This window comes from Manihot esculenta, chromosome 17, assembly GCF_001659605.2.
Source record: "Manihot esculenta cultivar AM560-2 chromosome 17, M.esculenta_v8, whole genome shotgun sequence".
Lineage (NCBI taxonomy): Eukaryota > Viridiplantae > Streptophyta > Magnoliopsida > Malpighiales > Euphorbiaceae > Manihot > Manihot esculenta.
In genome coordinates this window covers 23106406-23119624 of record NC_035177.2, presented here as the reverse complement: position 1 = coordinate 23119624, position 13219 = coordinate 23106406, and positions in this window count along the sequence as shown.

Here is a 13219-nt window from a genome sequence, read left to right as displayed (position 1 = left end):
TGAAATGTGCAAAAGGAGCTAAGTTTCTGCTATTTGGCAGAAACCAGGTTCGGCAGCCGAAGGACTTTCGGCCGCCGAACATGGCTGGGGAGGCAAGCCTTTCGGCTGCCGAAGCCTGCCCCCGAAAGGAGACTTTAGTCTCTGTCTGGCAGTTTCGGCCGCCGAAAGTGCCACCGAACATGCATGAGTTTCATCTCTGTCTGGGAGTTTCGGCCACCGAAGGTGCCGCCGAACCTGCCTAACTTTCGGCTCTGGAGGGACTTTCGGCCGCCGAACCTGCCGTCGAAAGTGCCCTGTCCAGGCCTCCTTTGCATGTTTTTCTATGGTTGTTTCATGATGTTTTAGGGGGTTTTTGGGGAGTAGTTTAGAGATATGTTCTAGTATGTTTGGTCCCTCATTTGAGTCCACCTGTGTAGGTTCGGACCTGAGGAACCGAAGACCCCAGCAGTGAGTTCAGCTGCTTCGGTGTTGTCAGAGTCAGCCAAAGGTGAGTGGAACTAAACTTAATCTTTTAAATTGAGAAATCAAATGTTTTTATCATGTTTCATGCATCATGAATATGCAATAGGATGATTGCATTAGTTTTCACGAATATGCCGCATTGCATCATTTGTTGTTGATGTGGGTGAATATTGGATGACCCAATTAGTCCCTGACAGGAAGACCGGGACCCCATTCTACAGCCTGGCACAGAGTAAGGAAAGACCAGGACCCCATTCTACGGCCTGGCACGGTTATGGGACTCGAAGACCAGGAGCCTAGAGGAGGCCCTGGGGTAATGGTAAGTAATGTATGTTATGATAGGAAGACCAGGACCCCATGCTACGGCCTGGCACAGAGTTAGCTGGGACTAATTGGTGACAAGTTCACCCAACCCTTATGTGAATTGTCTGTGTTATGATGCATTTCATGGAGCATAGTGTTAATATATTTTTATAGTCCTACTCACTGGGCTTTTAGCTCACCCCTCTCCCTTTACCCCCAGGCTTGCAGGTACAGGATAGAGCAGGAGTCCGGATAGAGTAACGAAGTTTTGTTTATGTAATAGTTAGTGTGGACATGATAAATGATTATGATGTAATGTAAAAGTATAGTTTAGATATGTAATGAGATGATGTTTATGGATGTTAGAGGTGTGCTTGACCATAGATTGTTGTTATCCCTTTTAATACATGATCTTACAGATTTTTATGATGTCTATGTAAACCAACTCAACATATGTTATGTCACCCATTTGGGGGCACTGTTGAATCCCACAGAGGGATCAATGTTTATGATTTATGTTATGTACAGTGCATGCGCAGGTTGAGTTTGGTGTATGAATGGAAAGAAAAGTTTTAATTTTTATGTATGTTGTTGATCATGTATGGGATTATACAGGTTTACAGGTTATATGTCAGGCTTGCTACGGGTCCCGGCGGCCTTAAGCCGATCTGGATCCTAGCGCCGGTAGCGGTCCGATTTTTGGGTCGTTACAGAGTGGTATCAGAGCCCTAGGTTCATATGGTCGGACCTAGAGTGTCGGGCTCATAGAGGTTATAGAAGGTCAAGCACAATAGGAAAGATCATGTCCACTAGGATAGGATGTGGAGTCCTGTCTTTTATGATGATGTGAAATGCCATGATTATATACATGTGCATTAATGCTATGTGATGTATATGATGCGAGTTCATGTGTGCCCACATGAACCATATGGTGCTAATGTTTGTTTGTTATGTGCTGTTTTTCAGAAAACAGGATGAGAGGAACTCGTCGATCTGCACGATTGCCTGGAGTACCACCTAAGGATGAGGGCATGAGCGCCCGTCCTCCTACATTGCCTAGGGCAATGTCGAGTAGGTCTAACAGAGAAAGGGCAGCAAGAGACCCTAGAAGGTCTCTGGATCTGGGTAGAAGCAGATCAGTGAGGGGAACAGTTCAAGGAGGAATGTCAGAGGGCATGGGGGATGATATGGATGTAGAGCAGAGAAGGGATAGCAGTTTGGGAGTTAGTAGGTCAGAAGAAGATATGGGAGAGTCCCAAGGAGGCACTCAGGCCTCGGGATTTGTTCAGCCACCCCACTACCCACACTTCTCACAACATCCCAGGTATTCGATGGGAGGTACATCGGATTACCCTAGCTTTACCCCTTACCCCACACACATGCCCTACCCACCTTACTACCCACCATACTCACAGTACCCAATGTATCCACCTCCACCCTACTATCCAAATCCAGCAAACCCTACCTCAGAAAATGTTGCACCACCTCCACCACCTACAGAACCAGCAGCCCCAGTTACTCAACCATCTAGACCTAGCTCAGCCAGTGGGAGCAAGGTTAAGATGACTGACTACATGAAACTGGGTGCTCCTCAGTATGAAAAAGGGGATGACCCATTTGTGTATCTTGAAAGGGTTAAGGTGATCACAGATGAGATTGGGGCTGATGACAGTAGAGCCATACAGATGGCTGGGTTCACGCTTAAGTGCAAGAAGGCACGAGAGTGGTTCAAGAATTATGTGAACCCGAGAGTGGACAGCATGTCTTGGGAGGAGTTTGCAAACGAGTTTGCAGGATGGGCTTTTCCCGATAGTTCAAGGGAGCTGAAGATGATAGAGTTTGAGCAGTTGAGGCAGACGGATGAAATGAGTATAGAGGAGTACACCGACAGATTCTTGGAGCTGTTGCCTTTTGTTGGGCAGAGTCTGGATACAGATTCGAAGAAGTCAAGGAGGTATGTCATGAAACTTCATTCCAGGTATTCCTCCTTGATTCAGTCCGTGGACAGGGAGAGCTTCCATGCCATAGTAGATATGGCCAGGAAAATGGAGGCCAGTGCCATCATTCAGGGGACAGTTAAGCAGACAGTGGCACAGTCTTCTGGTTCTAAAACTCCGGGTGGAGGAAGATTAGATCCCTCTACCCTGAGTGCAGCAGCTTCAGGCAGTAAGAGATGGGGTAAGCGCAAGGGTAAGAAGAATAAGTTTTGGAACAAGGTTAAGTTTAGTCTGGGATTTGGAAGCGGCTTAAGCTCTGGTGCAGATAATGCAGTTTGTGCGAGGTGTGGTAGGCCACACAAGGGAGTATGTCGGTTTGGGACGAATGCCTGCTTCAGATGTGGTCAGGAAGGGCACATGGCTCGAGAATATCCAAGAGCAGTCCCGATGGCTCAGTCCCAGCAGACAGCTTCAGGCAGTGTAGCGCAGCCAGCAGCTCCAGCCACGACTCAGGTCAGTGGCAGAGGCAGAGGGAGAGGGGCAGCCTCTTCTTCAGCGGGTTTCAGAGGTGAAGGTCCATCAGCTCCAGCACAGATCTTCACAATGACACAGCAGGAGGCAGATGCATCTAACACCGTGGTGGCAGGTAACTTAATCATTGGTTGTTCATATGTGTATGCCTTGATGGACCCTGGTGCATCTCATTCTTTTATCGCTCTGAGAGCCGTCCAGAGGTTGGGTCTGATGACTTCTGGGTTAGAGTGTCCTCTCTGGGTCAGTGGACCCAAGTGTGATCCATCAGTGGCAGAGTCAGTCTGCCAGTGTAGTCCTGTGTTTGCTGAGGGAAGATGCTTGTCCGCCGACCTAGTGGTTCTAGATTTGACAGATTTTGACGTCATTCTAGGGATGGACTGGTTATCTACCCATGGTGCTACCTTGGACTGCAGGGACAAGGTAGTCAGGTTCAGAGGTCAGGATGGGTCTGAGGTTGTCTTCAGAGGAGACAGGAGGGGTACAACTAGAGGTCTGATATCAGCTCTTCAAGCTCGTAGGTTGCTCAGGAGGGGATGTCAGGGGTATTTGGCTCATGTGAGAGAGCTTAGCAGTCAGGTTAGAGAGCCCACCTCGGTGCCAGTGGTTAGAGAGTTCTTAGATGTGTTCCCAGACGAGCTGCCAGGTTTACCACCTGCTAGGGAGATAGAGTTCGAGATAGAACTGATGCCTAGAACCCGACCGATCTCTATCCCTCCTTACAGGATGGCACCAGCAGAATTGAAAGAGTTGAAGGAGCAGATACAGGAACTGGTAGACAAGGGCTTCATCCGACCGAGTACCTCACCCTGGGGTGCTCCAGTTTTGTTTGTGAGAAAGAAGGATGGATCCCTTAGACTTTGTATCGACTACAGGCAGTTGAACAAAGTCACTACCAAGAACAAGTACCCATTGCCAAGGATCGATGATCTATTCGACCAGCTAGCAGGAGCGGGTTGTTTCTCCAAAATAGATCTGAGATCTGGGTATCATCAATTGAGGATCAGAGAAGAAGATGTGCCAAAGACAGCTTTCAGGACCAGATATGGGCATTTTGAGTTCCTTGTGATGCCGTTCGGGTTAACCAACGCCCCTGTAGCATTCATGGACCTCATGAACAGAGTGTTTAGCCAGTACCTGGATCACTTCGTTATTGTCTTCATAGATGATATCTTAGTGTATTTCAGGAATGCAGAGGAGCATGCCCATCATCTAAGGTTGGTTCTACAGACCTTGAGGGAACATGGCTTGTATGCCAAGTTCTCCAAGTGTGAGTTCTGGCTGAGGAGCATTTCATTCTTGGGGCATGTGGTGTCAGAAAATAGAATAGAGGTATACCCCAAGAAGGTAGAAGCTGTGGCTAACTGGCCTAGATCCACTTCAGTGACAGAGATTAGAAGTTTCTTGGGTTTGGCAGGTTACTACAGGAGGTTCGTTCAGGACTTCTCGAAAATTGCAGCTCCTCTGACTAGGTTAACCAGAAAGAATCAGAAGTTTGTGTGGACCGACCAGTGCGAAGGGAGTTTTGAAGAGCTTAAGAAGAGGTTGACTTCAGCACCAGTGCTAGCTCTGCCAGCTAGCAATGAAGACTTCACAGTGTTCTGTGATGCATCCCGAGTGGGATTGGGTTGTGTGCTAATGCAGAATGAAAGGGTGATTGCTTATGCTTCTAGACAACTGAAGAAGCACGAGTTAAATTACCCCACGCATGACCTAGAGATGGCAGCAGTAATCTTTGCACTCAAGATGTGGAGGCACTACCTCTATGGGGAAAAATGTGAGATCTTCACAGATCATAAGAGCCTGCAGTACATCCTGAGTCAAAGAGATCTGAATTTGAGACAGAGAAGATGGGTAGAGCTGCTGAGTGACTATGATTGCAAGATTCAGTATCATCTGGGTAAGGCAAATGTCGTGGCAGACGCCCTAAGCCGGAAGTCATTAGGCAGTCTATCCCACATCACGGCAGAGAGGAGACCAGTGGTGAAGGAGTTTTACAAGCTCATTGATGAAGGTCTACAGTTGGATTTGTCTGGTACAGATGCTTTGGTAGCCCAGATGAGAGTGGCGCCCGTGTTTCTGGAGCAGGTGGCTCAGAAACAGCATGAGGACCCAGAGTTAGTGAAGATTGCCAGGACTGTTCAGTCAGGCAAAGATAGTGAGTTCAGATTTGACAGTAAGGGGATCCTCCGCTATGGGAGTCGATTGTGTGTACCAGATGACGTAGGGCTAAAAGGAGACATTATGAGAGAGGCTCATAATGCAAGATACAGCGTTCACCCCGGAGCCACCAAGATGTATCAAGACCTAAAGAAAGTTTATTGGTGGCCAGCTATGAAGAGAGAAGTGGCACAGTTTGTGTCAGCCTGCGAAGTATGTCAGAGGGTGAAGCTGGAACACCAGAAGCCGGCTCGAATGCTTAACCCGCTACCTATTCCAGAGTGGAAATGGGAGAATATAGCTATGGACTTCGTAGTGGGGTTACCGGCGACGTCCAACAGAGTGGACTCCATATAGGTGATTGTGGACAGACTCACTAAATCTGCTCACTTCATCCCTGTCAGGACTGGCTATTCTGTGGACAAGTTGGCGCAAGTGTATGTTGATGAGATCGTCAGGCTGCATGGGGTTCCTGTTTCTATAGTGTCAGATAGAGGACCCCAGTTCACCTCCAGGTTTTGGCGGAGTCTGCAAGATGCCATGGGTACCAGGTTGGATTTTAGCACTGCTTTCCATCCTCAGACAGACGGACAATCAGAGAGGACCATCCAGACCATAGAAGATATGCTAAGAATGTGTGTGCTGGACTTTGGCGGTTCTTGGAGGCAGCATCTACCTTTGGTAGAGTTTGCCTACAATAACAGCCATCATGCTAGCATCGGGATGGCTCCATATGAAGCTTTATATGGAAGGAAGTGCAGATCACCTGTTTGCTGGGAGGAAGTTGGAGAGAGGGCCTTAGCAGGGCCTGAGCTAGTAGAGATTACCAGCAGGGTGGTACCCATAATCAAAGAAAGAATCAAGACTTCTGCAAGCAGACAGAAGAGTTATGCAGACATCCGCAGAAGACAGGTAGAGTTTCAGGAGGGGGATCTGGTATTGCTCAAGGTGTCTCCTATGAAAGGAGTGGTTCGCTTTGGAAAGAAAGGTAAGCTAGCTCCACGGTACATCGGACCCTTTGAAGTCTTGCAAAAGAATGGGAATGTATCGTACAAGCTGGATTTACCTGCTTCAATGGAAAGAATCCATCCGGTTTTCCATGTTTCTATGTTGAGAAAATTCGTGTCAGATCCGGGCAAGGTTCTTAGTGAGCCTGATGTGGAGATCCAAGAAGATCTCACCTATGTTGAACAGCCAGTACGGGTCCTAGACACCCAGATCAGAAAGCTAAGGAACAAGAAAATCCCGATGTGAAAGTCCTTTGGAACCACCACAATCTGGAAGAGTGCACTTGGGAGACACGGGAGTCTATGCTCCGGCAATATCCTCATCTCTTTTAAGGTTAGTCTCTGTGTGTTTTATGTGTATGATGTGATGACTCTATGCATGTGCTAGTTGAGGAACATTCGGGGACGAATGTTCTTAAGGGGGGAGAATGTAATACCCGGCTAGACTCCGGTATCGGAATTCCTACCGTCCGGTGGAATTTCAGGTGTCGGAGACCTCTAGAAGGGTAGAACCATGTTTTTATAAAATGTTTTAATGTGTTTTATGTTTTAAGCATGAAAGAAAATGATTTTTTGCATGAAAATAGTTTTGGAGGAAAACTCAGGTTCGGCCGCCGAACCTCAAGTTCGGCCGCCGAACATGCTTGCATTTCGGGTGTGCCTTAGGCCCCCGAAGGCATAAGTGAGGGAAGTCCAGGTTCGGCCGCCGAACCCCAAGTTCGGCCGCCGAACATGGCATGCATGCGGAGGCACGTTCGGCCCCCGAACGTGGCCTCGCCAGCCACTATAAAAGGGTCCCTTAGCCGAAAACGGGCGAGCTTTTCTCCCCGTTGTCGGCCAAGGTGAGTTCTCCGCCGTCCCTCACCAATCTTTGATGCTCTTCCTCTAGATCTTTCAAGATTTTCATTTGTTTTAACTTTGTTTTGAAGATTTGAGCTTTTGAGCAAGGTTTTGGAGCTTGGAGGTTCAAGAACCCAATCTCTTCCACCTCCGAGTTTTAGGTCGTCTCTCTCTCGATCTTCAAAAGGTAAGAGCCGATCTTAAGCTCATTGCATGTTTTAAGTAAGTTTTAAGTAGATCTATGGGGGTAGAATGCATGTTTAGGTTATGGTTATATTTATGGGTTTAATGTGTGTTCTTGAACAATGTGGATGCTTGATGTGTTATAGATGGGGTTTATGATGGTTTGAGGCCCCTAGGAACATGTATGCTTGTGTATGTGTGTTGTAGAATAGGTTTGATGCATGTTTGGAAGGTTTGGAGGCGAAATGTGCAAAAGGAGCCAAGTTTCTGCCCTTTGGCAGAAACCAGGTTCGGCAGCCGAAGGACTTTCGGCCGCCGAACATGGCTGGGGAGGCAAGCCTTTCGGCTGCTGAAGCCTGCCCCCGAAAGGAGACTTTCGTCTCTGTCTGGCAGTTTCGGCCGCCGAAAGTGCCACCGAACATGCATGAGTTTCGTCTCTGTCTGGGAGTTTCGGCCGCCGAAGGTGCCGCCGAACCTGCCTGACTTTCGGCTCTGGAGGAACTTTCGGCCGCCGAACCTACCGCCGAAAGTGCCCTGTCCAGGCCTCCTTTGCATGTTTTTCTATGGTTGTTTCATGATGTTTTAGGGGGTTTTTGGGGAGTAGTTTAGAGATATGTTCTAGTATGTTTGGTCCCTCATTTGAGTCCACCTGTGTAGGTTTGGACCCGAGGAACCGAAGACCCCAGCAGTGAGTTCAGCTGCTTCGGTGTTGTCAGAGTCAGCCAAAGGTGAGTGGAACTAAACTTAATCTTTTAAATTGAGAAATCAAATGTTTTTATCATGTTTCATGCATCATGAATATGCAATAGGATGATTGCATTAGTTTTCACGAATATGCCGCATTGCATCATTTGTTGTTGATGTGGGTGAATATTGGATGACCCAATTAGTCCCTAACAGGAAGACCAGGACCCCATTCTACGACCTGGCACAGAGTAAGGAAAGACCAGGACCCCATTCTACGGCCTGGCACGGTTATGGGACTCGAAGACCAGGAGCCCAGAGGAGGCCCTGGGGTAATGGTAAGTAATGTATGTTATGACAGGAAGACCAGGACCCCATGCTACGGCCTGGCACAGAGTTAGCTGGGACTAATTGGTGACAAGTTCACCCAACCCTTATGTGAATTGTCTGTGTTATGATGCATTTCATGGAGCATAGTGTTAATATGTTTTTATAGTCCTACTCACTGGGCTTTTAGCTCACCCCTCTCCCTTTACCCCCAGGCTTGCAGGTACAGGATAGAGCAGGAGTCCGGATAGAGTAACGAAGTTTTGTTTATGTAATAGTTAGTGTGGACATGATAAATGATTATGATGTAATGTAAAAGTATAGTTTAGATATGTAATGAGATGATGTTTATGGATGTTAGAGGTGTGCTTGACCATAGATTGTTGTTATCCCTTTTAATACATGATTTTAGAGATTTTTATGATGTCTATGTAAACCAACTCAACATATGTTATGTCACCCATTTGGGGGCACTGTTGAATCCCACAGAGGGATCAATGTTTATGATTTATGTTATGTACAGTGCATGCGCAGGTTGAGTTTGGTGTATGAATGGAAAGAAAAGTTTTAATTTTTATGTATGTTGTTGATCATCTATGGGATTATACAGGTTTACAGGTTATATGTCAGGCTTGCTACGGGTCCCGGCGGCCTTAAGCCGATCTGGATCCTAGCGCCGGTAGCGGTCCGATTTTCGGGTCGTTACAGACCTCCACATCAGGCTCACTAATAACCTGATTCGGTTCTGACACAAATTGCCGTAGCATAGAAACATGAAATACCGGGTGAATTCTCTCCATCGAAGTAGGTAAATCCAGTTTATACGACACATTGCCGATCCTCTGTAAAATCTCAAAGGGTCCAATGTACCGTGGAGCTAACTTACCTTTCTTTCCAAAACGAACCACTCCTTTCATTGGAGACACTTTCAGCAATACCCAATTACCCTCCTGGAACTCTAACAGTTTCCTGCAAACGTCCGCATAGCTTTTCTGTCTACTCTGCACTGTTTTGATCCTCTCTCTGATCATAGGCACTGTTCTACTGGTAATCTCTACTAACTCTGGCCCTGCAAGAGCTTTTTCTCCTACCTCTTCCCAGCAAACAGGTGATCTGCACTTCCTCCCATACAACGCTTCATAAGGAGCCATCCCAATGCTAGCATGATGACTGTTATTGTAGGCAAACTCCACCAGAGGTAGATGCTGCCTCCAAGAACCGCCAAAATCTAATATACACATTCTGAGCATATCCTCAATGGTCTGGATGGTCCTCTCTGACTGTCCATCAGTCTGCGGATGGAAAACAGTGCTAAAATCCAACCTCGTGCCCATTGCACTCTGCAGACTTCGCCAAAACCTGGAGGTGAACTGAGGTCCTCTATCTGAGACTATAGATACTGGAATTCCATGCAATCTCACTATCTCATCCAGATATACCTGTGCCAACTTATCCACAGCATAGTTACTCCTAACTGGAATGAAATGAGCAGATTTCGTGAGTCTGTTCACAATCACCCAGATGGAGTCAATCCTGTTGGACGCTGCCGGTAAGCCCACTGCAAAATCCATAGCTATGTTCTCCCATTTCCATTCTGGAATCGGCAGTGGGTTAAGCATTCCAGCCGGCTTCTGATGTTCTAATTTCACCCTCTGATAAACTTCACAAGCTGTCACGAACTGCGCCACTTCTTTCTTCATGGTTGGCCACCAATATACCTATATGTGTATATAACACCTATACTTACCATTGCCAGGGCGTAGTCAAAGGCTCCTGGACTTTACTATACCTGCCAGGGCGTAGTCAAAGGCTCCTGGACTTATCTCAGTGACTATTGGATCATTCAGCATTCACCCACATCAACAAATAACTATGCAATGCAACATATTCGTGGATTCTAATGCAATCAACCTACTGTATAACCATGCTGCATGAAACATGCTAAAAACATTCCATTTCATTTAAAGACTTAAGTTTAGTTCCACTCACCTCTGGTTATCTGGACTGACTCTGCAAGCTCTGTACACGCTGGAGCAGTACTCACTGCTGCTCTCTCTGGTTCCTCGGGTCTGTGTAGGCACAGATAAACTCAAATGAGGGACCACACTAACTCAAGAACAACTCGATTAAACTCCCCAAGAATCCCCTTAAACTCACTCAAACATCCCTGAAAAGTATGCAAAGGAAAGCTGGACAGAACACTTTCGGCGGCAGGTTCGGCGGCCGAAAGTCCTCTCCAGAGCCGAAACTCATGCACCTTCGGCGGGTGAAGCTCTACTTTCAGCAGCCGAACCCTTTCGGGGGCAAGTTTCGAGGGCTGAAAGGCACTCCAGAGACGAAAGTCTCTAACCTTCGGCGGCACCTTCGGCGGCCGAAACTCCCCTGCAGAGCCGAAAGTCCAAAAGCTCGGGGGCAAGCTTGGGCAGCCGAAGCCACCTCCTCAGCACAATCGGCGGCCGAACCATTCTTCGGCGGCCGAAGCTGGGTTCATCAGCAAGGCAGAAACTTGCTCTGCCTCACGCCAAAACGCACCAATCTTCCTCCAACTCAAACACCTCAATGCCTCAACATGCATACACCCAAGTATATGCTCAAAGGGGTCAAAAACTACCAAAAAAACCCCAACAAACAGCAAGCATAACACATACACAAACTGTTCTCACAAAATCATCAAAAACTCTCTTGTAACCCTATTCATGCAACTCTCCCCCAAAACCGTAAAAATCTTCCATAAATCATGAAAACAAGCTCAGGATCTTCACTTATCTCCTGAAACCAAGAAGATGAACGATCCTAACGTGGAGTTTTGGAGTAACTCTCCTTCAAACTCTCCAAACTTCAAAATCTCAAGTTTTAGCTCAAAACCTTCAAACAACTATAAAACTCAATCAAATCTTTGCACGATTGAATGACAACATGAAGAAAACATCAGGAAGACAGAGTCTCACCTCAGAAAGTGAAAGAAAGCGGCAAAGCTTATCCTTTCAACCGACTGAGGGCCTTTTATAGGTGGCTGGTCAGACCACCTTCGGCGGCCTATCGTGAAACCGAAAGCCATGCAAGTTCGGCAGCCGAATGTCACCTTCGGCGGCCGAACCTGGCTTTTCTGCCTTGGTTCTTTTCTTTCAAAAACTCATTTCTTTTGAACTTGATAACATGAAAACTGAAGAAAAACATACATCTTACCCTTCTAGAGGATTTCGACATCCTGGATTCCACCGGACGACAGGAAATCTGATGCCAAACTCTAGCCGGGTATTACAGAACTGGACTCGGTGAGTGGAAATCTGCAACTCGATGGGAACCACAGCTTCAGTTCCAAACGCCAGTGCAAAATGTGTTTCTTTCGTTGGCGTCCGAGGGGCGGTCTGGAGTGCCCACAGGATGCTGTGGAGCTCTTCTGCCCAATTTTTCTTTGCTCCATCCAGTCACTTCTTCAGTCCCTGGAGGATAGCTCTGTCGGTAATCTCTGTTTGGCCGTTGGTTTGGGGATGGGCCACCAAGGAGAATTTGTGCCATATGCCCATATTTCTCGTGAACTCCTTAAAGGTCTTGCAGTCGAACTGCTTGCCATTGTTTGATATAAGCACTCTTGGTATCCCAAATCAGCAGATGATGTTGCCCCAAACAAAGTCTATCATTTTCCTTGCCGTGATAGTGGGGATTGCCTCAGCTTCTGGCCATTTCGAAAAATATTCTACTGCCACTACCACGAATTTCTTCTGTCCGGTGGTCTTAAGGAAAGGACCTTGGATGTCAATGCCCCACTGTGAGAATGACCACGGACTAGATATGCTGGACTAAGGGGTGGCTGGACTGTTGATAGCGTTGGCAAACCTCTGGCACACGTTGCATTTTTTGAAAAATTCCTCCGTCTCCTTCTTAACTGTGGGCCAGTAGTATCCTTGCCTGAAAATTTTATTTGCTAGGGTTCCTGCTCCTTCATGAGCTCCACAGATTCCTTGGTGAATCTCTTCCATGACCCTGGTTACTTCCTTCGGGCCTACACATCGAAGCCATGGGCTGGACTTCCCTCTCCTATATAGGATTCCTCTTACTGCTTGATAATTGGCAGCTCGGGCTGCAATTTTCCTTGTCTTGGCTTTATCTTCTGGGAGCTTTCCCTTTTCTAGATATTCTAGGTAAGGAGTCATCCAGTTCTCTCCTTCCCTAATTTCCATTACCATAGCGGGCTTCTCGTAAGCAAGTGTGTTGATATGTTGTATGTACACTTCGTCTGGGAGTTGTTCTAATCCTTTTTTAGACAAACGGCTAAGCAGGTCTGCTTTCGCATTTTTTTCTCTAGGTATTCTCTGATACCACACTTTAACTCCTTGTTCGATGAGCTCGGCCTCTATAGCTTTCACCTTTGTCTGGTACTTTTGCATGGTGGGATCTCTTGCTTGGTATGCCCCAGTCACCTGGTTGATTACCAGCTGCGAGTCACTATTTATTTGCAGGTCGGTTACCCATACCTTCGTTGCTATCAGCATTTCGTTTATCAGGGCTTCGTATTCTGCCACGTTGTTAGAGGCTTTGAACGCTAGCCGTAGGGCATAACAAATTTTGAATCCTTCAGGTCCCTTCAGTATTATCTCTGCACCACTACCCCCAGCACTGGATGCTCCGTCCATATATAGCTTCCATCTGAAATCTTGCTAGGGCTCTTCACTCCTTTCTTCCATTATTTTGGGCATTTCTTCATTGGATTCTGCTTGCTCTTCGTTGAAGGAGCATTCTACTATAAAGTCAGCGAGGGCTTAGGCCTTGATGGTTGTTCGAGGT